Genomic DNA, 26,277 nt, shown 5'->3' on the forward strand with positions numbered 1-26,277 from the left:
ATGTAATCCCTTGATCATCACTCGGCAAAAAGAAATAAGTTACTTCTTAGAACGTTAAGCCACCAAGGGCTTTTTGAGATCTTATTAATTGTGTGCCAGTTTCCAGCTCTGGTATCTAATCTATCCATCTTCAACAACAAAATAATCAATAAGATGTATTTTCAGTGACTGATTCAGTTCTGAAAGTTGTAGTCTGATTTATTGCTCCTGTACAGACAGTGCTGTAACACTACCTTACTAACTGATTTTAGTTCCAAATCTGTATAATGGCATGGAGTTATAGGACTTGTTCAGCAAAGAAACACGAAAACAGCTGATACCTTCAGGAGTCTGTATTTTTTTAATGGTGTAATAAATCATAATTAGTGGCAAACAACTGCTCCAGTCTAGAAAATTTGATCTTATAAATACGCAGCCTCATTCCCTCAGAATTTCATTGAGATTCGGTGTATTTCAATTTTTTTTAATCTCCCTCTCTTAAGCCCAACCTACCCTGTATTTATTTTTGAACGTGAATTTACAGTGAATTAAATCTAACTTCAACCTCTTAGTTGAGATCATACTTGTCACATTGAGGTTTCTTTTATCTGATTGATTGAAGAGCCACACTGTTGCTTGTCCTGCTCAGGCATGTGCAGATCTCCAATTGAGGGTGTTGCAATGGAAATGATCCCAAAATGCTGATACTTTCTGTCAAATCCCATGTCAAGTCTATTGCCATAATACTATTCTGTACAGTACCTTGTAGACATCAGAAATATGGTTTGGACAGCAGACTGTAGAATGTGGCTGTATTCCATCACGCTTTGTGGATAAATATTAACCACTTTTTGAACTTCTGCAGGTGGATGTTGGGCCGATGGCTGGGAAAATGTTCAAGACAGAAACTAACCAAATATCAGCAAAAAAAACCCCGTGGTTTAGAGAAACCAGACAAGTAAAATGCATGTGGTCAGAAAGCCACCACACTATTATTTCAAAACCAAATCTGGATTTTTTTATTAAATTACATAAACTAAAATCTTGAAGGAATTACTAACCTGAATGGATTTTTCATGAGTGTTAGAAAATTAACAAAATATATGCTGTATATTTGTTAGCAGTATTTGTTATTTTTTGGTTGCAGGCAGATAGGTTAGATGCTGGAGCTGGAATAACCAATTTGGCACAGAATTTATAAACAGTCAAACTCTCAGAAGCCTTGGAGTTTTAACTTTCAAAGATGCGATTTACATTTTGTTGGCTATCAAGGCCTTCTTTTTATTGGAGACACAATTTGGCTTGCCTTGTGGGACAAGCAGCAACCCTGGTCTGGCAAATATTGAGCTCTGGAAACATTAATTGAATGTGGTAGTTAGATTTGTGGCCTGGAAGCAGCACGTGGCTGGCAAGAGATTGTGGTCAGGAACACGAGACGGCTGACCCTGGGACAAAAGTAAGTTGTGAGAGTTTTGAGGTTTTGCAGGGGCATGGGGAGGGAAGAGTGATCCAGAGGCAACAAAAAAAAATCAGGGGAGAGAAAACCCAAGTTTTCCTTTTGCAGCCTGCATGTCCTGGTTGCCAACGAAACCTGAAAACAAATTCAAACTTAAACCTACCTAAGATTCCTTTCAACTTCAACCTACCTCACGGTTGATTAGCTCAGTTAGCTGGATGGCTGTTTTGTGATGCAGAATGAGGCCGACAGCATGGGTTCACTTACTGCACTAACTGAGGTTACCATGAAGAACTATCCTTCTCAATCTCTCCACTCACCTGAGACATGGTGACTCTCAGGTAAAGCCACATCAGTCGTCTCTCTCTCTTTAATGGGAGAGCAGCCCAGGTAACCTATGGTAACTTTACCTTTATCACATGAAAGGGTTAGTCTGGCAGAGAAGTCACCATTGCTCAACACTCTGTTTTCAAATTAATGTTGCCACTGGTCTACGAATGCATGATTATAGCCTGATCAGTAAACTTCAGTTAGGATAGGTTTTAAATTTCCCACATGACATTGCTGCCTGCAGAATCAGGCAGATAGGAACAGAAAGCCAAGGATAAACCTCATGCTTCAGTCTAATTCTCTTGTTTTCTCCTCCCTCAATTGTATTTTTTTTTTATCCTGCTGCTGCTGCTGCTGCCTATATCTCATCCTACCAGGAGACCTGTTGTCCTGTTAGGTCAGTCTCATTTCTCTTGCTTCATCCCCACACACCCGGAATAGCTCATCTTCAGCTTCTTTGTGAAATTTGTAATTAATTACACCTAAATAGATTCCTCTTTCGGCTCCCTCCACGTCACCCTGGAAAAGAGATCACGATAGCTTTTTAGCTCTGACCAAACAGTTTAAATTTTGACACTTTACTGGGTGTCGCTTTATAAGAGTTCTTTTTAATCTTGCAATTTGAAGTACCTCTTCATGGATCTTACTGTCTGTATATGATTATTTTTTACATCTGTTTTATCTACATTCCAAAGGCCTCTATTTTCCTCCATAATTATTGTCCAGGTTTCTGAGGCTGACATGGAAGTGAATAGAATGTCGCATATTACAATTTTTTCCCCTTGTTATCACCCTGACTTTTCTGCTGAATACGCACCTTTTATCTTCATAAAACTACATTGGATCCAGATTATTCAAAAATATGAGAAGAACAATAATTTAAGAAGGAACAATTGTTGGGGTTGGCCATCCGATAAAATGAAGTAATGTAAAACAGCCATTTTAACAACTCACTTCCTTTAGTTCAAAAGCGCAAGTCATTTAGTGGCTATCTGAAGAAATTTCTGTAACATAATTCTTCCATGCAGAGCTCAAAGTATAAATTGACTGCAAGTTATTAAAACACTAAAACTTTCAGAAAACTGAACAGGGCTCAACACTAGATTCAGAGGCTAATTATGTGGGTGTTAGACTGATTGATTCCTTATGTATAAGTTAATAATGCTTAAAGATGAAAATAATATTACATAACAAATTTTAAAGTATTATTGGAATTGTTAGATAAAAGGTGGAATAGTCAATTAAAACAAGTTTTTCTTAATGGTGGGTGGTTTTAAAGAAGCAATGTGAATCACATGTGTTTTCAATTTGTAACTTCAATGTTATATTTCAAAGGCTAAAAAAGATTACTTTTATGCAGATTACATATCGTGACTAAGATTACTTTCGACCACTAGAAACCTAATAGGTTCTTTTCAAATGAAAATGTTTGGATTTTAAGTTAAATTCATTAATCTGTGTTGCTGTATCTTTAAACTGGGAAGGCATAATGCTTCAAAACATTTGTTGAGCATAATTACTTTGTCAGAAGTTTGATCCTTCTGACAATATGGCCAGAAATTGACACCCCCGTTCTTATAACTTGATCCCAGAAATTTGTTGGTTCCATGCAGAATGAGATCTGAAATATTCAAGCATGAATCTGTTCGGACCATTTAAAAAGCATTGAGAGCCAACAAATTGCAATACGTCCCACCAAATTTCATAAATATGCTTTTAAAATCTACACCCTAAATCAGTAACTCTACACAAGGGAAACTAGGACCTTGGCTGCCCGGCAAATTCCAGATAGTGAAAGGACAATCAGAGTCTAGATTGATAATTATAAAGACCAGATTTTTAGGAACATGATAGTTCAGGATGAAACTGAAAAGAGACTGAATCGTTTTTGTGGTCCCAATGCTACATTCGTCCATCCAATCTGGCAAACAACAAAGCACAATATCATATGATACATGAGTTCAAATAGGAGAATATGTCTCAAATGTGATAGAGTTGTGTTGGGCTGCACCTTGAATACTGTGTCGATTTCCATTAACACAAAACAAGGTAATATTCAAACAGTGGACAGAGGCCTGAGCTTTGAGAAAACAACACTCTTGCACTTTTCACCTGAAAAGGAAGCAGAGCAAAAATAATTTTCTAGATTCATTATGCAATTTTTAACAAGTGTAAAATATTAACCTTGAATGTTATTTAAAATTAAATTAAGAGTCAGAGAAGAGAGCACCTGGAACCCTCTGAAACGTTACTGAGAGGTTTTAGAAGGTTCTGACTTGTAATCAAATTGTTACATAGTAAAGCTTAAAAGATTTTAAAAGCTTGTGGCACGGTGGCTTAGTGGTTAGCACTGCTGCCTCACAGCACCAGGGTCCCAGGTTCAATTCTTGCCTTGGATGACTGTGTGGAGTTTGCACATTCTCTCCATGTCTGCATGGGTTTCCTCTGGGTGCTCTGGTTTCCTCCCACAGTCCAAAGATGTGTAGGTTAGGTGAATTGGTCATGCTAAATTGCCCGTAGTGCTAGGTGCATTAGTCAGAGGGAAATAGGTCTGGGTGGGTTACTCTTCCGAGGGTCGGTGTGGACTGGTTGGGCAGAAGGGCCTGGTCCACACTAGGTAAAAATAAGGACTGCAGAAGCTGGAAACCGCATTCTAGATTAGAGTGGTGCTGGAAAAGCACAGCAGTTCAGGCAGCATCTGAGGAGCAGGAAAATCGACATTTCAGGTAAAAGCCCTTCATCAGGAAGATCTTTTGCCTGAAACGTCCATTTTCCTGTTTCCATACTGTAGGTAATCTAATCATAACTACAGAATATCTGAGTTCATTGTGAAGTATTAAACCACATTTTCATTTCAACAAGCTAAAAATGATCAAACTAGGGAAGACAGAAATTCCATGCAAATTTGTTAGATAGGTTTTTGAGTGTTCCTGAAAAAACAATTCTTGAAGTTTTTTGTCTTGCACTTGACAGAACATTTCACAAGAAGACCAGTTTAAGGAGAAACTCAATACTGTATACTATATGAGAGGAGTGTGCTGACTGATTGGCAAGTAGATTCTGAGAACACTGGTTAATGATGGATGACTGATAAGTGCCAATCTTTCATTAAATTTTAAACTAGAAAGGTTGACTCTGCTGAACCAGTGAATGACTGTCATTTATGTTGTGGAATTGAACAAATGCTGTGTGTGTACATAGAGTCATAGAGATGTACAGCACATAACAGACCCCTCAGTCCAACTCATCCATGCTGACCAGATATCATAAATTAATCTAGTCCCATTTGCTAGCATTTGACACATATCCCTATAAACCTTTTCTATTCATATATCCATCCAAATGCGTTTTAAATGTTGTAATTATACCAGCCTTCATAATTTCCTCTGTCAGCTCATTCCATACACGCACCACACTCTACATGAAAAAAGTTGTCACTTAGGTCCCTTTTAAATCTTTCCCCTCTCACCTTAAACCTATGCCCTCTAGTTTTGGACTCCCCTACCCTAGGGGAAAGAACTTGACTCGTCACCTTATCCATGCCCCTCATGATATTATAAACTTCTATAAGATCACCTCCAATGCTTCAGGGAAAATAACCCCAGCCAGTTGAGCCTCCCTCTATAGCTCAAACTCTCCAACCATGGCAACATCCTTGTAAATCTTTTCTGAATCCTTTCAACTTTATCAAAACCTTTCCTATCGTGGGAAGATCAGAATTGCACACAATATTCCAAAAGTGGCCTAATCAATGTCCTGTACAGCTGCAACATGACATCTCAACTCCCAGACTCATTGCACTGCCCAATAAAGGCAAACATATCAAACACTTTATTCACTGTCCTATCTACATGCGACTCCATTTACAAGGAATATGAAGCTGCACGCCCCTGGACCTTACCATTAAGTGTATAAGTCCTGCCCTCATTTGCCTTTCCAAAATGCAGCATTTATCTAGATTAAAGTCCATCTGCCACTCCTTGGCCCATCAGATCATGTGATCAAGGGCCCGTTGTATTCTGAGATCACCTTCTTTGCTGTCCACTAGACCACCAATTTTGGTTTTATCTGTAAGTTATGTCTTTTCTGTCTGAAGCGATGAGGGCCCTATGTATTAACATACGTAACTTTCACACACACGTGCATTTCTTTTCAGCAATACTTGAGCTCTGTACTACCATATGACTACAAAGGAACCTCGATTATCCGAACGACATGGGCGGGGAGTATTTTGTTCGGAAAATCAAATGTTTGGATAATCGAATGCTGGATAACACAGTTTAGCCAAGCATCGGGACTTTGCAACCTTGTCCGTATAATCCGAAATTCGGATAATTGAATGCCAGATAATCAAGTTCCTCTGTGTATAATATAGTTTTCTGTAATTAGGGCAACAATAAACTTCAGTCTCAAAATGAATCATTGATCATATATAAAGGTATAGATTAAAATAATTCTTCATTCCAGAAATATGTGATTGTTCTCAGACAATAATTGCTTGTTTTCCTGGACTTGTGTATTTGTCATCCAGTGTTTTCGGAGTCATGATGAGCTAAGCTTCTTCATATCATGTGTACCATCTTGAATTCTGGTGGAGATAGTTTTAATCAACCTGTGCAGATGTGTAACAACATCTCTGAAATCGGTGTGACTTGAACCAGGGCCTCCTAGCTCAGAGGTAAGGAAACCACCACTGTGTCACAAGGATCTCCACCAGATAGTGTACACAATGATAATGAGGTTGGAGTGTGAAGTGTCTAAGTTCTCATGAGTTTCTCCATAACTCTGACAGAACACTAAAGCAATTGCGAGAGAAGCAACATACAAGATTCATCGGGCAGAATGTCCTGTTTAATTTTCATTCATACCTAAAATTCCAATCTTTGAAAGCAGTGGTATTTAGTGCTACCTTCACTTTTGTGAAAAAACCAGAAGTGGTAAAATGTTGCTTCCTTAGAAGCTGTACTGTATTCTTCCCTACTGCTCTGAGTAGGGGGTCGACATAGGACAATATTGAAAAAGAGAAAAAGTACTTTTGTTGGTGGCTGGAATTACAAAGGTCCAATGAATCAATGTGATCTTCTGTACATTTTGTTTGACAAAGTAATGCAATTACCTCACAACATTTAGCATCATATCTGTGTTTTCCTAAGTTAATATCTGTATAAAAAGAGTACAGAGATGTCTGACATTTTGTGGGTTGAAGTTAAAGCACTTGAGAATGAATACCATGGGGGAAAGAGTGTGATCATCACTCTGAAATAAATCTCAGTACAATTCCATGTCTTTCATTGCTTAAGCAGGAGGTCAAAGCTGTAATTCATTTGACAGTCAACCACTTTGCACTTCATAATTCTCTTCCACGTTGTTTCCATTTGTACCAAATAAGCGAAATCTGAGCATTTGAAATGACAAATTTACTGCAACGTGTGTGATAGAAAGAACACATGACAAACATAAGTGAAGCATTTCACTTATAACTGATGTTAAATACATGGATTGACTCACTTTTCAACTTCAAGACAAGAGGGAATCATTTCCACTTTGGGGTAAGCAAAATGCTTTTTTGAATATTTCCCCTTATGTTTGTGTTTAACTGTTAAGCGCAGTTATTGTGATCAGTGCACTTCTCATCCTTTTTCAGTTGATTACATTTAAATCTTTGACTCTAGGAAGTTATTACTAACTCCTACAACGTTTTGCTCAGAAGACTTTGTTATCCTGATTACTTTTCATGCACTCACTTACATTACAGGTTGCAATTATTTCCACTATTATTGCTTTAAGGTCCTTTCTAATATCTTGTGACATTGTGATTATGAGGCACGATTGACAACAGCTTTCACTTATACAGTATCTTTAACATATCAATAATTCCAAGATGACTTTAGGCTGAATGTTTATGAAGATGATTGATTGAGTTATTCTACCAATTTGTCAGTCCCTCACTCCATTCTGCTGTCAAGCTTGAGTCTTCTAAGTTCCAAAGGCAACCTTCCCTCTCTTGGATGGGCGCAGATGATCGGCATAGAAATTGCTGCCAACAATGATCCTTTCCCATTTTAATTGGGACTGGATGCTTGAGCCAAACATTTTGCTGAGTCTGGTTTCAGCAACAGAAGAATTAAGCAAAATGTCCCCAAAGGTTCCTACAAATTTGGCCAGTTCCTCATGCTCTGTAACAATATATTAGTCCATTCCTTCACCTTCGCTATACAAGGTCATTAACTGGGAAAAATCATCTCCATTATCATTGTAACATTTATGAAATTTGAAGGGTGGAGAAAGAAAAGGAGAGTTTTGTGGGTAGGGAAGTTGTATACTCCATTGAATTATGACTCCTGAGTTTCAAGCTTGATGGATTATCCAAACACTACATCCAATACATTCACATGGGATTGTTCCAGGTTTTTATAATGATTTTCATAAACATTTACAGCATTAAGCCACTATTTTCCCAAACTTTATTTGCAAAATGATGGTATGATCTATTTTATAAATTAACTTCTCATTTAAAAGTCATTGCATCTTCTTCCAAACCTGGTAATAACTGGCATGCACCATTAAAGCATCAATTAACTACAATGGAATTTTCATGCATTCACGTTCTTTGGATTTAAGGCTTAACAAAAGCTTATAAAGAATGTGCTTTACAAGATCTGAGCACAAACAGTTATTGTAAGGAAAGCATGATTACCTGTTTCCATGGTGATTATGGATATGGCATCATTACCTTCCGTTTACAGCTGAATGTTTACCCATTGAAAATATGAATGTTATGCAAGTAATGGATCAATTATAAAGAAAAACAACACACTTGGACTAAGCTACTCTGACTATCCATCCTATCCAAGTCTCTCATAATTTTATATTCTTCCATCGGGTTGCTCCTAAGCCTCTGATATTATAGCAAAACCAATCTAGCTTGTTCAACCTCTTCTTATAGCTACTACACTCCAATCCAGGCAACATCCTAATAAACCTCTTTTTCACCCTCTCTGAAGTCTCCACATCCTTCCTTTGGTGGGGATACCAGAACTGTACACAATATCTCAAATGTGACCTAACCAAAGTTTGTGGCCTAAACTAAACCAACATAACTTGCCAACGTTTACATTCAATGCCTTGACAGATGAAAGCAAGTATGCCATTTGCCTTCTTTACTATCTTATCCACATGAGTTGCCACTTTCAGGGAGCTATGGACTTGCACCACCAAGATCTCTCTGTATGTCAATGCTCCTAGGGGCCCTGCCATTTACTGTATACTTTCCTCTTGCATCTGACCTTCAAACATGCATCACCTCATACTTGTCCAAATTAAACTCCATCTGCTTTTTCAGATTAGATTTAGATTAGATTACTTACAGTGTGGAAACAGGCCCTTCGGCCCAACAAGTCCACACCGACCCGCCGAAGCGCACCCACCCAGACCCATTCCCCTACATTTATCCCTGCATCTAACACTACAGGCAATTTAGCGTGGCCAATTCACCTAACCTGCACATTTTTGGACTGTGGGAGGAAACCGGAGCACCCGGAATAAACCCACGCAGACACGGGGAGAATGTGCAAACTCCACACAGTCAGTCGCCTGAGGCGGGAATTGAACCCGGGTCTCTGGCGCTGTGAGGCAGCAGTGCTAACCACTGTGCCACCGTGCCGCAAACTCAACACTCAACGTTCCAACTGATCTACATCCTACTGTGAACTTTGATAACCACAATTACTATCAAAAACTCCACAAATTTTCATGTTGTCTGCAAAGTTACTATTCAGACCACCTACATTCCAATCCAAATCATTCATAAATATTGCAAACAATAGAGGTCACAGCACTGATCCTTGCAGAACACCACAGGCCACAAGTCTACATTCAGAAAAACATTCCTCCACAACACCCCCCTGTCTTCTATAACTTTGCAACTCACTCTGGGTCTTAAGTGACTTAATCTTCTGGACTAGTTGACCATGAGGTAAAGTCCATATAGACTATTTCCTGCCTTCAATCATTTTTGACATTTTCTCAGAAAACTCAATTAAACTTGTGAGACAAGGCCTACCCTGCACAAAACCTTGGTGACTATCCCTACTAATCCATTAATTTCCAAACAAGAGTAAATTCTGTCCTTAGAAATCTTCTCCAGTAACTTATCTACCATTGACGTAAGGCTGAGTGCTCTATCATTTCCTGGATTATCTCTGTTTCCCTTCTTAAACAAAGGAACAAATTGGATATTCTCCGATCTTCTAAGAGCTCACCTCTGGCTAAAGAGGATACGAAGATTTCTATCAAGGCCCCAAAAATTTCTTCCCTTTTGTCTCACAGTACTCTGGATTCCTGTCCACTTTAATGGTTTTCAAGACACCCAACACCTCAACCTTAATATTGATGTGTTTATTGTGCAACTAAACTGAATTTTCAGAATCAAAGGAGAGTCATATCAGACTTGAAATGGTCACTTTGTCTCTCGCTCTATAGATGATACCAGACTTGCTGTTTTTATTTCAGATTTCCTGCAGTATGTTTGCTTTTACTTCATTACAAGTATACCTGTAATAAACAAGTAATTTTAGTTAAATAATAGGCTCAATAACTTATCATGATGCAGGAAATTTAACTGTCAAACATAAATTTAATTGTGCGAGTTTTGCACACTCCTGATTTAGAGTGATGCATAATTTGCCCTCTGAAGTGATACTATTGCATTAATGGGAGCAACAGCATTTGTTGAAATCACAAGAAACTGAGTGAAGATTGGGATAACATCTTTACATCTGAAATTGTGATCTCATTGTTTATGGGACAGATGGTTATTTATGGCACATTTCTGGATGGTGGCGATGAGGGATGATTGAAGTTGCATGTGGACAGCATGGAGCTACTTTCATATGGAATTAAAGTCAGCAAAGACATAACAGAAAGGTATAAACAGGAGATATAGTGTAGACTCATACTCATAGGGAGACTTTAATATGAATGACTTATAGGATTACAGATTTGATTAGATTACATTACAGTGTGGAAACAGGCCCTTCGGCCCAACAAGTCCACACCGACCCGCCGAAGCGAAACCCACCCATACCCCTACATTTACCCCTTACCTAACACTACGGGCAATTTAGCATGGCCAGTTCACCTGGCCCTGCACATCTTTTGGACTGTGGGAGGAAACCGGAGCACCCGGAGGAAACCCACGCAGACACGGGGAGAACGTGCAAACTCCACACAGTCAGTCGCCTGAGGCGGGAATTGAACCCGGGTCTCAGGCGCTGTGAGGCAGCAGTGCTAACCACTGTGCCACCGTGCCGCCCACGGCACGGTTTTCTCATCGTGCAAAAGAAGTACAGGGTGAAATAGAACATTGAGAACAGTTGGACATCTGCAAATAAGAATTTTACCTTAACTCTAGCCATCCTAAAACAGTTAGAAAAGTGAAATAGTTTATGAACAATACTAATTTATAATGTAAAGCCATTTTTAAAAATGCCTTCTGCATTCATTCCTTTGCTCTCCTGATGATAAACCTGCCACATTTACTGTGTAGATTGTTTTATCACCAGGAGAGAGCAACACTAAACTATTTGGCTCATACCAGCCCAAACGTGCCAAACCCTACTGTTCATCATATTGTATAACTGAAGTAATTTTACAGCCTCTTATAATAACATGGCTAGTCTTACCAACTGATTAAACCTAAGGGAAAGTGTTTTTTTTTAAAGAACTGCATTTAGCTTGGTCAGTGGGTGCATATGTTATATGTGTGTGTGTTTAAAGTGTACTGTTGCACACATAGTTCTGATGAACATTTAAATAGTTCATTTCTCTCCTGAGATTTAACCGATTAATGAGAATAACCAGAAGACTATTAAGAGTGTAGAGGGAGATGGGAGTGGGTGGGTTTGAGGAAGGTGCAGACAGAGGTGACAGGAGATCTTGATACAGTCTGGTGAAGTGTGCTTTTAGCATCTGCGTAGTGTATAACCCAGGAAAGCCAAGCCAGAGCTTGTAGCTACACCTCTGACTTCTTAGTTGGCTTTTTGGCCTGAACATCATTCATTCTGACGAACAGGTCTCAGCACTGTATTATTTTCACAACTGGTAACTAATAAAAATGGGGTCTGTGGCACCAGCAAGCCCATGATGGATGTGATTTGCATTAAAAATTTCCGAATGAAACAAGTGATAATTGTAGGAATCCCTGGACTCCAAATACAGGCTATTTATGTTGAATTATAACAATAATCTGGAACACAAGTCTTTTTTAAATTTAGACTTGATAATAAATCCAAAGACTGTTTTTCTTACATTTCACTTAACTGGGGGCTTAAATATTTAACAAACAGTGATTTGGAGCAACTCTGAATGTGTGGGTTCAAAACAGGGTGGCATAAATTATTACTGTGGAATAAATAGTAAAGTAAATAATAAATGAAAGTAAATATAAATCTGAATATATTTTGAAAGGTTTGATTTGAGGAAGAATCTGAGGATTGGACTTAAAATCAGCTCTGGATTCAAAACTAAATTTGTTCATTTCAGCAATTTATACAAGTAGCTGTCATAAATACAATTTCCAAACAATGATCTTCTTCACTTCTCAAATGCTCAAACTCCAGCAGAGTGGCCATTTTAAAAAATGTAGAAACAGAGCTTTCTGTTGCTCCTCAGTATATACTACACGACTACTTATTAGGAAGATTGGGTGAGTAAAGAAGATTATCGCCATTGTTTAACAAGAGGAGGAGAGAAATGTATGAAAATGCAAATGATTAAACAGCTATCACCATTCTTCTATCAAGGTAAAGCCTATTATTTATACTGCTTGTATTTTCAGAAAAATAACTTGATAAATAACATTGAATGCATATTGAGGAGAATAATGTAAATTGTTTGTGTGTGTTTGTGGTAAGCAAAGCATTTAAATACAAGTCTTTTTTTAAAAAGTGAAATCTAAGATGATGAGAAACGATATTGGAAATTTGATTTTTTTCTGCCAAGTCATCATAATACAAAAGGACCAGTGCATTCTTTTTGCCTCTGTGCCAAGTTGTTGATGCATCAAAGTGAAAATAGAAAATATGATCAAACTGATCATTAAAAAAAATCTGGAAGCAACCAGCTGACTTTAAAAAGGAGAGCTGAGAACTAAATTGTTCACAGCTCATTAGGTTCATTTGTAATACCAGACATTTGGAAATTTTCAAAAAACATTCAGACGCATGATTCAAGGAATGAAAGCTTAAAATCTTTAGTAGGAAAATGTTACAGTTGACCATAAAGCAAGTTGTTCAAGCATAATTAACTAAAGGAAGGAGGGCAAAGGTCCAAACCTGCATGAGTTTGTGAAAAGCAAAACATAATGCATTATGAGATATAATGCTTTGGAGATGTAAAAGAATTAATAATATGTTCATGTTTCAAATGCTAAATACCTTGCCAATCAAAAGAAATGATTTGCATTTATATAGTTAAATTTTATGACCTAAAGACCTTCCAAAATGCTTCACAGCCAATGAAGTACTTTTGAAGTCTAGACACTATTGTAATATAGGGAAATGGAGCGGCCAATGTAAACACAGCAAAGTTCCTACCAAAGTTAATTAGATATATGACAAGATAAACAGTTTCGTAATATTATTTAAGGGATAAATGCATGACAACCAGGAAAATGCCCTTGCTATTTTTCCAGTAGCAACTATGGATTGTTTATAATTAACTAAGACAGCAAACATACTTCAGTTTAATGTATCCAAATGATGGTACTTAAGACAGTGCAGAACTGTTTCTGTTAGATACAGCCAAACTCCAAAGTTAATGTCTGACATGCTCCTCGAGTCATCATAAGTGTGAACACTGAATTGTTCAATTCTACTTGATTGTCTATTTCAGGAAGAATATTCATGTTAGGCTTCTTCCATTAACAAGTAAATAACTATTTATTGTAAATAACTTGCTTTTGATTTGTAGCAGAAAGGGAACAGCTGTCTATTACTACCTCTGCCTTTGACCCCTCTACATCTTTATAGTGTCAAATCTTTCATCTGACATGCTATCCTAGATGTGATCCAATTTCATCCAATCAAGCATTGGAAATACTGAAGCCCTCAGCTCAAGTGTTTTCCCTTTGTCAATGATTCTACTTTATTATCCATCCGCTGTCCCAGACCGATATAGACTGTACCCAAGTTTGGCATCATATTTACCCGCAGTTGCAGCCCATATCAATGTAGGTTGCATGTAATGCCTAAGATTGTATTGGTTGTGCCTATTTCCCCATCTGTAACATTGCACGTTTCAACAACTGTTCTAGTCCATTTGTTTATGAAACCCTCATCAAGGCTTTGCCATTTCCAGTCTTGTCTATTTCCTTGTCTATTTAGGTTGGCTCCTATTTTCCATCTCCATAAAAGTTCACTCAAACTTCTGCTGCTTTGATATTGACTCATATCAGATCCTCTTCACCTATCATGTCTGATTTGCCTTCACTACTGACTCACTAATTTTAAGTTTTAAATTTTTATGTGTAAAAATACCTTCATTGGCACACTGTCCCTTTCTGTATTACACCCTCCAGCCCCACAAGCTTCTCCAATTCTGTGTTCTGCCAAGACAAGCATCTTAGGCTTCATCCCATTAGCAAAGGTCACGGCTTTAGCTGTCTCAGTTTTAAGCATGGAATTCAATCCCTAAGGCTCTTTGACCCTCTGTGCTCTTGCCACCTCATTTGGAAGCAATAGTTTGAGCTTATGTTATAATTTCACAAATGTAACAATATATAGGGTACAAATTCCTTCAGGTGATAAATCAAATTCAGCTTTCAGAAATTAGCTGAGCACCAAACTATTATGCAATAGATTTGTGCCATTCAACAGTTTAAGAGTTAAATTTTGATAAAATCCAATAATAAAACAATTATTTCCAATTAACTCATGTCTGATCATTCTCAGTTTTATGTCTCCTCTGAGGCAGTCCAATGCACTTTCTAGAGTCACACAAGCATCAGATCATCAGTTCCTGAATCAATGTGTGGGATTTGGCGATGTCTTGTTTCAATCTATTGAATTTTTAACAGAAACCATATGTAAAAACAATCAGGAGAAATGGGAAAACTAACAATACAGTTTGGTTAGAAAAAATGGGAATTCCTGCATCAGCAGAAATATTAAATTTTGGATACAAGAGTTGAATAATATCTTTCGACTGAAAGTAGCATACATTTTAGGAATAGTGTTCTTATTTGCCAAGATACTAGGTGCCTAGAATGCCAAGTCTGGATTCTACACCACATGCAGTTTTAATTTTTTCAAGCGCTTAGGTCTGCTATGAAAGGTTTTTTGTGAGGTGCTGGAAGTACTTTATTACTAAACCTGGGTGTGTATGATGTCCTAGTGCTTAATGAAAAATAACTGAATATCACGTATAGCAAAGTCAAATTTACAGCACTGATAAAGTGAATATTCTCATTGTAAATGAATTATGTTTCTGCTCAGCTGCTTCTTGAAGCAAAATGTGAAGTTTGAAATATTACTTTACAGCTTAATAATGCATTTTAAAAATCTATTCTTTGCTCTAGTATCTATTATCAACTACTGTTATCGGTTTTACTGACCTTCCAAAGAGTTGCATCTGCTTTATGTTAACATCATCTCAGGTTGGTGTTTATGATAACTGCTATAGTTTCTTGACAGTGTTTTATGTAAATTATGGTACAGTTCAATGGTGGTAACTCTCCAATCATGTTTTACAGTATATTCAATCATGTGAGTTCCTCTGTACTTTGGTTAGTGCAATTATGAATTTATTGTTGTTGCTATAAAATATAAGATAATACATCATTCATTATTGCTTTACAATTCAATGGTGTTCGTTCTTCAGAACTGTGCAGTACAGATCAGTGTTCTGCAGTCCATCTGCCATTATACAGTGCAGTGAAATGAATTTTTCACTTCAATTTATTTTACAATATAATGATATGTTTCTATTATAGGATGAGGGTGTTACTGGCTAAGCCAGAATTTATTGCCCATCCTAATTACCCTTGAGAAGTGGTGATGAATCTGGTGATTGCATCAAAAACTGTAAATATGGCAGGCTGCCAGTTTTGATATTCTCTCACCTACTATATTTTGGGGTGAGAAGGAAAATGATGGCTTGGGCACCCCTTATATTTCACATGCCACTCCCCTCCTCATCAGCCCCATAGGAAATACACCCAACCGGGTAATGTAGAATCCAACCCATGAATTCTAACAGTCGAGGAACCTGATGCGAAAGGACGTTGATGCAAGATGATGATGGTGATGCTGTTAGTTTGATAGATGTATCAAGATTAACATGGTAGAAATGGCTAAACCAAGTCTGGTTTAAAGTTTAAGCACTTTAATTTCAATAAATTTTGTACTCCTTTATAAAATAGTAGAATAGCTCTGTTATAACAACCAGGTTACCACAGGCTTCAGTGACATTTTATCTCAAAAATACATTTCTCTTTGGCTGAACAAGAACCCTTGTGCTTACTGTCTATTTGTTGCGCCTTTTACGGGTTATTTAATCAATGTGGTCTAGTAAAGTCATTTGGGATCAGTATGACTAATCTAGTGCCAAAAAAATTACTTGTTGATTTTGTACAAGTTTTACCAATTTACATCATTAACACAGTACACAAAACATTGGTGTTGTCAAGGAAACAGAAGCAAAGGTTACTGCTCAAAAAGCCACAAAGATAAATATCTAAAGTTGGAGTTATAATAAGTCTTTAAGATCTTCAGGAGATGGAGGTTGTTTCTTGGCTATTTAGTTGTTATAACACAAGACCCACACTCACAGTCTCAACTCAGGCATTAGAAGTGCACCCATTTTAAGCTCCCATAAGCACTGAACATTTACAGAATATGTCACATGTAGACCAGGCCAGATAAGAATGGCAGAAGAATGGTCTTTCCTTAAAGGACCTGGTGAGGTTTTAAAACAATTGACAGTGATTACAATAATTAGTGATTGTCCTGTTAATGATTAAAAAAAAGTCTTGTATGAAAATTCTTTGAACCTGAAGTAGACAATTGTGTAAAATCAGCTATCTGGTGTTTCAGTCAAATTTCCCTGGTTATAAAGATTCCATGAATAATAGAGCTTGCTTTCCACTGCAATATAAGCGAACGACATATGACTGAATCAACTGAGAAAGATTTATTCAGCCTAATCCCATTTTTAGCTCTTGTTCCATTGGGTTCTGGTTATGGCATTTGGATTGTATATTAAGTACTTTTTAAATGCAATATTTGTTGCCTCTATCCATCTTTTCAAGTAAGGAACTATATGTGGCTATTATTCCAAGTTATCACATTACATTGTGATTAGATATAGTGTTAAGTTAGGCCACCTTAAATACAAAATGATAAATATAATTTAAATACCATCAAAAGCATTATATATTCTGGAGATCTGAAATAGTTTTGACTCTAATATGGCTCTTCTTCAGAATTCAGGTCCAGAGTGCCATCTGGACTTGAAATAGTAGCTGTTTTTCTCTTCATAGAGGATACTAGTCCTGCTGAGTTTCTCCAGGACTTCCTTCCCTTTCCTAATACCATCATTTAGACATTCAGACTCAGAAACGTGTGGGGGTAGTTTCTCAGCTGAGGAGGAAGTATATATGCTGAGTTATTCAGAGAATTACAAAAGGAGAGAAAATTATGACAGCCTGGAAAAGCAAAATAAAAGCTGAGACCAAGAAGTGGAATGTTTTTGTGGTAATAAAATATTGATCTAAATATAGTTACTTTAATATATTCCTCTGTATTAATGATGGCCATTCAGATTTAATTTGATGAGATGAATTTTATCTCCAGCATCTCGAACCTCCAGTTTATAAGCTATGGTTATCAGCAGTGCATATTACCTATTAACCAGTAACTTTCTTAACTGGAGTTAAGAGACTTCGATATAAATTCTATAAAAGCAAACCTGGTCAAGTTGAGATCATGCTTAAGCTGAATTCATATAGATCTAGACTGCACTGAAATGACCAACATCTAATGTCTTTGTTGATATTGTAATAAATCTTCCTATTGAATCCTCTGTCTGAAGGAGGCTCCTTGCCAAACTACAACAAACTTCTGTGATATTTTTACTATAATTAGGGTTGAGGAGACAGTCCTGGAGCTCACCTTACCTGGATCAGAGTTTGACCTCAAGTTGTTGGCATTAATCTAAACCACACACAAGCCAACTGAGCCAACTATCACTTCCATAGTAACAATTACTGGATTTCATAAAAAGTAATTTGTTATGTGAAGTGCTTCACATGACAAGCACTGTATAACTATAGCCTTTTATTTCCCAGTATTTCTTGTCCTGACTCAAGTTGCTGATCATTCACTGAACGTATTCTACTAATTTCTTTCATTTTGATTTTTCTTTACCAACATGCCTGCCTGTGTCTTTTAGGGAATTGAATCAAATTTCCATTCTGCTATTGAATTATATATGAGCAATTTGAGAAAACCATTAGTGTACAATGAAGTTCTTTAGTACAATGAAAATCTCTCACAATAGTTTAATATACTAAACTAAAGCTTGCAGTAATGTTTGGTGTAACATTTACAATGCTGCAAGCATAATGAACGTAGCTGTATACTTATCAGTAACATTCTACATCCACTTCCAATTAAAGAATTAAAATATTTAATAGGGATTGTAATATCATTGTCTTCAGCATGGTTCCCAGTAGCTGGCAGGAAGATTTTGTTTTACTAGAAGAGAATGGTCTATTATATTGTTTTAAAATACGTATCCTTTAATTAGATTTAGAAGTAAGTATAATTTACAAGAAGATGGTTTTCTTACAATGATATGTTCTTTATTAAGAGTAAACAAAATTATAGTCAACTGTGAAGCTTAATTCATAAATGGAATAGAAAAATGCATTTCATTTTAGAGCCAAGAATACTGCTCAGACAGCATTTGAAGAAGAAAAGCAGAACAAATTTTGGGTAAGTATTGAGAGATTATCCTTTTACTTTGATTAGCTGAAATGAAATGTTGCAGATTATGTGATATAAATGTGAACAATTGTTTCACAGGAACAAGGTTACTTTCATGCTAAAAAGAATTTTGTGAACAACTAGGTATATTTGGAATGAAACATTTGCTTTTGTTCCTTAAATAAGATTTTATTCATCACATTTCACGTCTGTTTAAACATGTTGTTCTTTCGAAGGTTATATATTATCCTCCTTGGTGTTATTTCAAGAATGTTTCCCAAACAGTGACACATCAATGACCATTGTTTGAGTATGAATCACACTTACAGACACCTCTGGTGCATTACAGTTTGGATAAATTTTATGTCAGAAAAATTATTCGCATATTATCAGTAAGGACCAAAAATGTCAAGATCTGATATTCCAAATAGCTTGGGCCGTAATTCAAAGCATTAACCACGCAAAAAGAAAATTACACCTTCTTTAACATTTAAGCATTTCTCTGACATTTTCAGCAATCACAACATAAAATTCAAATTGTTCTTAATTTTCAATAGGCTGTTCAATGGCTGTGGATGCATTTGCATCTGTAACCTATTCTAATTGTGATGTAGTTTGGCCATTAGACCATAAGACATAGGAGTGGAAGTAAGGCCATTCGGCCCATCGAGTCCACTCCGCCATTCAATCATGGCTGATGGGCATTTCAACTCCACTTACCCGCATTCTCCCCGTAGCCCTTAATTCCTAGTGACATCAAGAATTTATCAATCTCTGCTTTGAAGACATTTAGCGTCCCGGCCTCCACTGCACTCTGCGGCAATGAATTCCACAGGCCCACCACTCTCTGCTGAAGAAATGTCTCCGCATTTCTGTTCTGAATTTACTCCCTCTAATTCTAAGGCTGTGTCCACAGGTCCTAGCCTCCTCGCCTAACAGAAACAATTTCCTAGCGTCCACCCTTTCCAAGCCATGTATTATCTTGTAAGTTTCTATTAGATCTCCCCTAATCTTCTAAACTCCAATGAATACAATCCCAGGATCCTCAGCCATTCCTCATATGTTAGACCTACCATTCCAGGGATCATCCGTGTGAATCTCCGCTGGACACGCTCCAGTGCCAGTATGTCCTTCCTGAGGTGTGGGGACCAAAACTGGACACAGTACTCCAAATGGGCCCTAACCAGAGCTTTATAAAGTCTCAGTAGCACAACGGTGCTTTTATATTCCAACCCTCTTGAGATAAATGACAACATTGCATTCGCTTTATTAATCATGGACTCATCCTGCATGTTTACCTTTAGAGATTCCTCGACTAGCACTCCCAGATCCCTTTGTACTTTGGCTTTATGAATTTTCTCACCATTTAGAAAGTAGTCCATGCTTGTATTCTTTTTTCCAAAGTGCAAGACCTTGCATTTGCTCACATTGAATTCCATCAGCCATTTCCTGGACCACTCTCCCAAACTGTCTAGATCCTTCTGTTTGTATTCTGTAATACTGAGCATTGCATTTTATTAGATTATGGCACACAATGTCCTTGAAATTAATAAAATTCAAGAAGAGTTGAAATATTACACATAAATTATAAGACAAATTACATTACGATTTTTAAAAACCTGAAAAGCAAATCTTTACTTAATTGTATGGAGATTGCATTTTACTGCTGATCAATTTCATGTACTTGAATTCTTAATCAAGCTGGGTAGGTTTGGAAAATTTACTTTTTGCTTCCAAAGTTAATTTTTCAACAAGGCAATAGACCAATTTTCAATTATAACACAGAGTAATCTGTCTGAAAACGTGAGGGAGATGTCAAAACCCAACTTCATGGCCAGGCCTCAGTTGAATATGATCAGTCAGCTTCCACATGTTGTGTAATGATTCACAGTCAGTATATCTTTAAGAGACATAGTCATGATATCAACATCGTATCATGACACATGACTTGGATATATATATATATATATATATATATAGTAACTGGGAACACATGAAGTGTAACATGTTATTGAAAACTCATTGCTATACTGTTACATATTAACTTAATATTAGTCCTGACATTGATGTGCATCTGAATGTAATATTTATCTGTAATTGTAGACGTAAAAAATATCTATTGAATTCTTCAATGTCAAGACAGCTATGTCCAGCTTCTTGTGTTAAGGGAAAAAAATATATAAATATTGAAGTAATCGGTAAAAATTGAAGGCAAAATCTCAATCAACGCACTCAATGAGTAGATAAAACATAAAACAGCCCTTCATGCCTGATCTGTTGCAATCCCTCAGTCTCCACAGCCTCTCCATGCCCCATCCATTGCAACTCTTCCAAATAATAGCTGTATCTCTCCCAATAAGTTTTCATACCTTACATGCTGACCTATGGAAAGTAAGTGAAATTACAGGAATGGGCTTGTCAGCATGCTCCATAATTGATCCAGAGCAATTACTGCAACCCTTAGAATATGCCAGTCACCTGATTTCTAGACCAGCAATAGTTTAAGACAAAAGGAAACCACAGAAAAGCAATAGAAAGGATCTTACAATACTTTAAAAGACATTGAATATATTTAAATATGTATTTCCCCAAAATTGATAAATACCAGGATCTTAGTACTAAAACTGTACTAAATAAAGAAAAATATAAAGTTGAGAGCTGGTTTATTTAGAATAGTGAATGTGGAATTTCCCCAGCAACAAATGTTTGCTTTCTGCAGCAGTTTACAGAAAACAATGTCCTCTTGACCCTACTGATGCTAATATCTGTGGCCAAGTGATTTTTCTTTTTGGCAAGATGAAGGAAATTCAGAATTGGGATTAAGGTTTAGCAACATTTATACAGAAGGCAAATAAGAACTTGAATTGCTGTAAGGACATTAGCAACTATTAAATAAGTAGCCAAAAACTATTTTTATTGAGGTTCTCCCAGACATCCTTTCATTCCTAACTAAATGAAAACTTTGTCTTACATTCAACTATGTAAATGTTTTTTAAAAAATGAGACTTCGAAACAGACTGAGGCTGCATCAATGCTTGGCAAAGCACAATAAATATGTTCAGTTAGTTCTGCAGTCTCCTGGCAAGCACTTGGATTCAAGAGGGTTGGATTCACTGGTAAGTGAAAGTTGTAGCTCAGACCTGCTGGGAGTCATTGCTGCCCAGTTCAATGTGGTTAACCTCACAGAAGCAGGGTCAGTTGTGGGAGTTTTATGCTTTATGTAATTTGACATTTGCACATTAGTTTCAATTAAAAGTCTATCATATTTAAGTAAGTACAGATTTGGTAAATAATAAGAAATTTTAACACTTAAAATATCAGTGGTTGCCATTTGTTGGATAGGTTCTCTAATTAGTTTATTTTTTATTGACAAAATAATATTTCTATTAACTTTCAATTAAACTTTATTTTTTATTTTAGTTTATTATTATTTTATCTGCTTGTAGTAAACGTATACTGTGTAATATAGCTTTAATTACATGTAATTTAGATTACACTCTACAATATGAAAGCTTTAATTATTTGTTTCAATTTCTTTCTGTTGAGAAGAAGGATACATTGACATTTAGTTAAACTGAATTAAAAGCCAAAGAAGTTGTAAATATTAACAAAAAACTGAAAGATGACACTTTCTTGAGGTGGTTTGTAAGTGAGGTATAAATTATTTCTTCAGACAAATGTAAAGGACCCCATGGCACAATGTTGAAGAAAACCAAGGGAGTTTGCTCCAGTGACTTGGTTCATATTTACCACTCAACCGACATCCTTAAAAAAGATTTACTGACCATTATTTTGTTGCTGTTTTGCGGGACCCTTGTGTCCAACAAATGGCTTCCTCATTTCTCTGTGCTGTGACAGTAACTATCCTTCAAAGGTATTCCTTGGGTTATTCACATCTCATGCCAAACTTTGTACAAAATGCAAACTTAGCTCTTTCATTCTTTCCTCCTGAAATATCTTACTGGCTTTCGAAAAATTTAAAATGCACAATCAAAAACTGATAGATTACAAGATGTGGTAACAATATATTCACTCTGCATTGCTCAGCAGTGTTGTGTATTTATAATAAGTACAATAATTAGTAATTAATATTTAATTCAAGGTAGTGTGAATTTCCCTGTTTCAGCTGTGGATGTCCTCCATCAGAGACAGCAACATTCTGCTGTTTTCTCTGTCAGCTTGCTGTTTTCAAGCAGCCACCACCTACTGCACATAGCTACATAATGACACAAAACAACGGATTAGTTGCAAGCTAGTTTGTGTGCTTCTTGAACTGCACCTGGAAGAGTGTATCTCCCATGCAATGCCTACTAATTTTTGAATATCTTATACTGGATGCGTATAAAGTTTGGACTGTCTTTAGAGCCGTGTCCTCCAGCTGAATTGAAGTCTTGAACTGTGCCTTGGAGTTTAGATATACAGCTGGCTCAAACAGCTGGCTATAACATTTTACAGAACAAGAGAAGTCAGTTCGGACTACAATGTCAATGCTTACTCTTTATGAGAGCATTCAAGAATACACCACAGTCGTTTGATCTCTCTTCATGGCCATCTTTCTTTACTCCAAATATTCAAAAATGTAAAAGATCATATTTACATTACACCTTTCACATCCCCAGGAAGTCACACTGCAACTCACAGCCAATTAAGTATCTTTGAAGTCGTGCATGAAAAACAAGAAGATGAATGATAATCAATCTGTTCTAGTGATGTTGATGCAGGGTAAATGTTACCTAGGACACCAATTATTCAACTTCCCTTAAAGATGACAATTCTTGGCTTCATGAGTTCTTGCTATTTATAACACAGTTATCCATGCAAAGAAATTTCTGTTAGGCTATTAATTACCAAATACATCTAAGCTCTTTTCTAATGCTTCCTTAGCATTCATGTAAGAAAATATCCTCTTTATCTTTTGTAGTAAACTGAGTAATCCCTTTTGTGTTTCTTTCTGATCAACTATGAATATGATCTGACTCACTATATCTTACTTTTCAGCCTGCCTCTCTATGTTTCATTGACTGATATTGAACATCTATATAATCTTATGTTGCCCCTGAACATTGAGGGTTGAGGGCTTTTTCTCTGATTTCTTGCCCAGTGAGGTCAATCAATTAAACTGCCTGCTGTCCTTCCCTTGACCTCATACAGTATGTGAAGTGTATTGAATGTGAATGGTAACAGAATGATATGATTTATTACTAGGAGAATTAAATGCAAGAGTAAGGAGGTTATACTTCAGTTATATAGGACATCATTGAGACCACAACTGGAGTACCATATTGTACAGTGTATTGTTTTCTTTATTTAAGGAAGGATGTAAATATATTGGAAGCAATTCAGAGAAGGTTTACTAGAACAATACTGGGAATGGACAGGTTATATTATGATAAAGTATATGAATAGGAAAAATTTGGAGGGATATGGGTCAGGAGCAGGCAAGTGAGACTAGTTTAGTTTGGGATTATTTTGGGCATGGAATGGTTGAACTGAAGGGTCTATTTCTGTGCTGTGTGACTTTATGACTATGGCTATGAAAGATTGGACAGGCAAATTTTGTATTCGATGGAGTTTAGGTGTGTATGAAGCAATAGAAAGTTTAAAGGAGCACTTTAATTTTTAGACCAAAGTCAACTACAACTACCCACAAGTTGGAAAGCATCAATCCAAAGCTCATTGGTCCCAATTAGTTATAAGATACAATTATGTTGTCATATAGTTAATAAATTCTGTCAAAAATATTGTAACTAGCACAAAATAAATGATACTGAATGAAATCAATGGTTTTCAACCTATCCACGTTTGGAGGCAAATTCATGGCATTCATTTGAATGGGCACCTATCTCTTGTGTTCGGTCTTCAGAGTCCCTTCATGTGCATCCAAGCACTAAACCCCAGGCTTCAATAACCCTGACTCATCACTACCTCCATTGCATGATCAAAGGGAGCTTAAATTCTCATTGGCATCAACAGGTCATGGTCAATCACATGCTAAGTTTCTGATTGAATTCTTTAAGCATAATAGAGACATCACTTCTGACTGCATTTACTTTCATTCTTTGACATGCCAATCATTTATGCAAAATCATCTATTTTGCAATAGTTTGTCCGACTTAGTTAGCCAACTACATTGATCTTTGCCAAGATAAGTTGCATCAATAAACAATTAATACATCTGCTTACTGCAGGTAGCATAGCCATCTAGTGGTTAACTATCATCACAAATATTCTAAAAGTTACATCTAAATGTTCTCCATAATCTATCAATATCCTTTAACTATAAGTACCACATATCCTCTACAATAAATGCTGACATGTAAAACAAATCAGAGCTAAAATAACCAAACAAATACATATAGCCCTATTTTCATAGACTCTCTGCTGTTCTAAAACAGGCCATTTGGTCCACCAAGTCCACATCGACCCTCCAAAGAGTAACCCACCCAGACTCATTCCCCTACCCTACATTTACCCCTGACTAATGCACCTAACCTACACCTCCCTGAATACTATGGGCAAATTAGCATGGTCAATTCACCTGACCTGCACATATTTGGATTGTGGGAGGAAACCTGAGTATCCGGAAGAAACATACACAGACACGGGCAGAATGTGCAAACTCCATACAGACAGTCATTCAAGGGTGGAGTCGAATCTGGGTCCCTGGTGCCATGAGGCAGCAGTGCTAATCACTGAGCCACTGTGGCGTCCCTCACTGTAAGTAATTTTAAAACATAGCTGTACCTTCGATTAAAGTCTAAATCCATTGCAAAAGCATATTCACATTTGTCAGCCTAAGTTTATATTAATTGAGCAATAAAAATCTATATCATACATTTAACCAGGGTCAAATTAGCTTCTTCCTTGCAAAAACTATTTAACAACTAACCATGACTATACAGAATACAATTTCATTTCTAACCTGCTTAATCAAATCAAAATGATCAATTATTGAAAATAACTCAACCCAATAGCAACTTGATCGAAACATATAAAAGCCTGAGGGGACTTGATACAATGGATGCAGAGAGGTTGTTTCCTCTTATGGGAGAATTGAGAACTAGTGGATGCCTTTTAAAAATAAAAAGTCACACATTTAAAAGAGAGATAAGACTTGTTTTTGCTCTTATAGAAAGCTGTAACCCTTTGAAATTATTTTCCTCAAAAGGCACTAGAAACTGAAATTTTCATAATTTTCTAAGCCAAAGGTAGATAGCCTCTTGGAAAACAGGAGGTGAGAGGTTGTCAGGTGTAGGTAGAGTTAAGATCACAACCAGATCAGCCACAATTTTCTTGAATGGTAGAGTAGACTTATTGGGCAGATTGCGGATTCATGCTCCTAACTCATATGTCCATATGTTAATGAACTTAGTTCCTCCCTACATTTTATCTGTGAAAATTCACTGAAAGCAATTGAAACAAGATAATACTGTCCTATTGTTGAAAATCATTAACAATACTCATTACCAATCTGGTGTTAATCTTTTTAGCTCCTCAGTTCCAGCTGCAAGTTGGACTTTAATGAGT

At 36.7% G+C, this 26,277-nt stretch overlaps 1 protein-coding gene across 6 annotated transcripts in view; it reads left to right on the top strand.

The window, feature by feature from the left end:
• Positions 1-26,277, top strand: part of col8a2 (collagen, type VIII, alpha 2) — a 180,027-nt gene that overhangs the window by 63,096 nt on the left and 90,654 nt on the right. For 2 of the 6 annotated variants that reach the window (XM_087976823.1, XM_043717629.2), the window contains one exon: positions 18,705-18,759. The exons of the other annotated variants lie outside the window; for them this stretch is intronic. The gene's annotated coding sequence lies outside the window, so the exon portion shown is untranslated. The remainder of the gene's footprint in view (positions 1-18,704; positions 18,760-26,277) is intronic. 6 annotated transcript variants of the gene reach the window in all.

This window comes from Chiloscyllium plagiosum, unplaced genomic scaffold (assembly GCF_037043375.1).
Source record: "Chiloscyllium plagiosum isolate Xiang-an unplaced genomic scaffold, Cpla_swu_hap1 HiC_scaffold_30, whole genome shotgun sequence".
NCBI lineage: Eukaryota > Metazoa > Chordata > Chondrichthyes > Orectolobiformes > Hemiscylliidae > Chiloscyllium > Chiloscyllium plagiosum.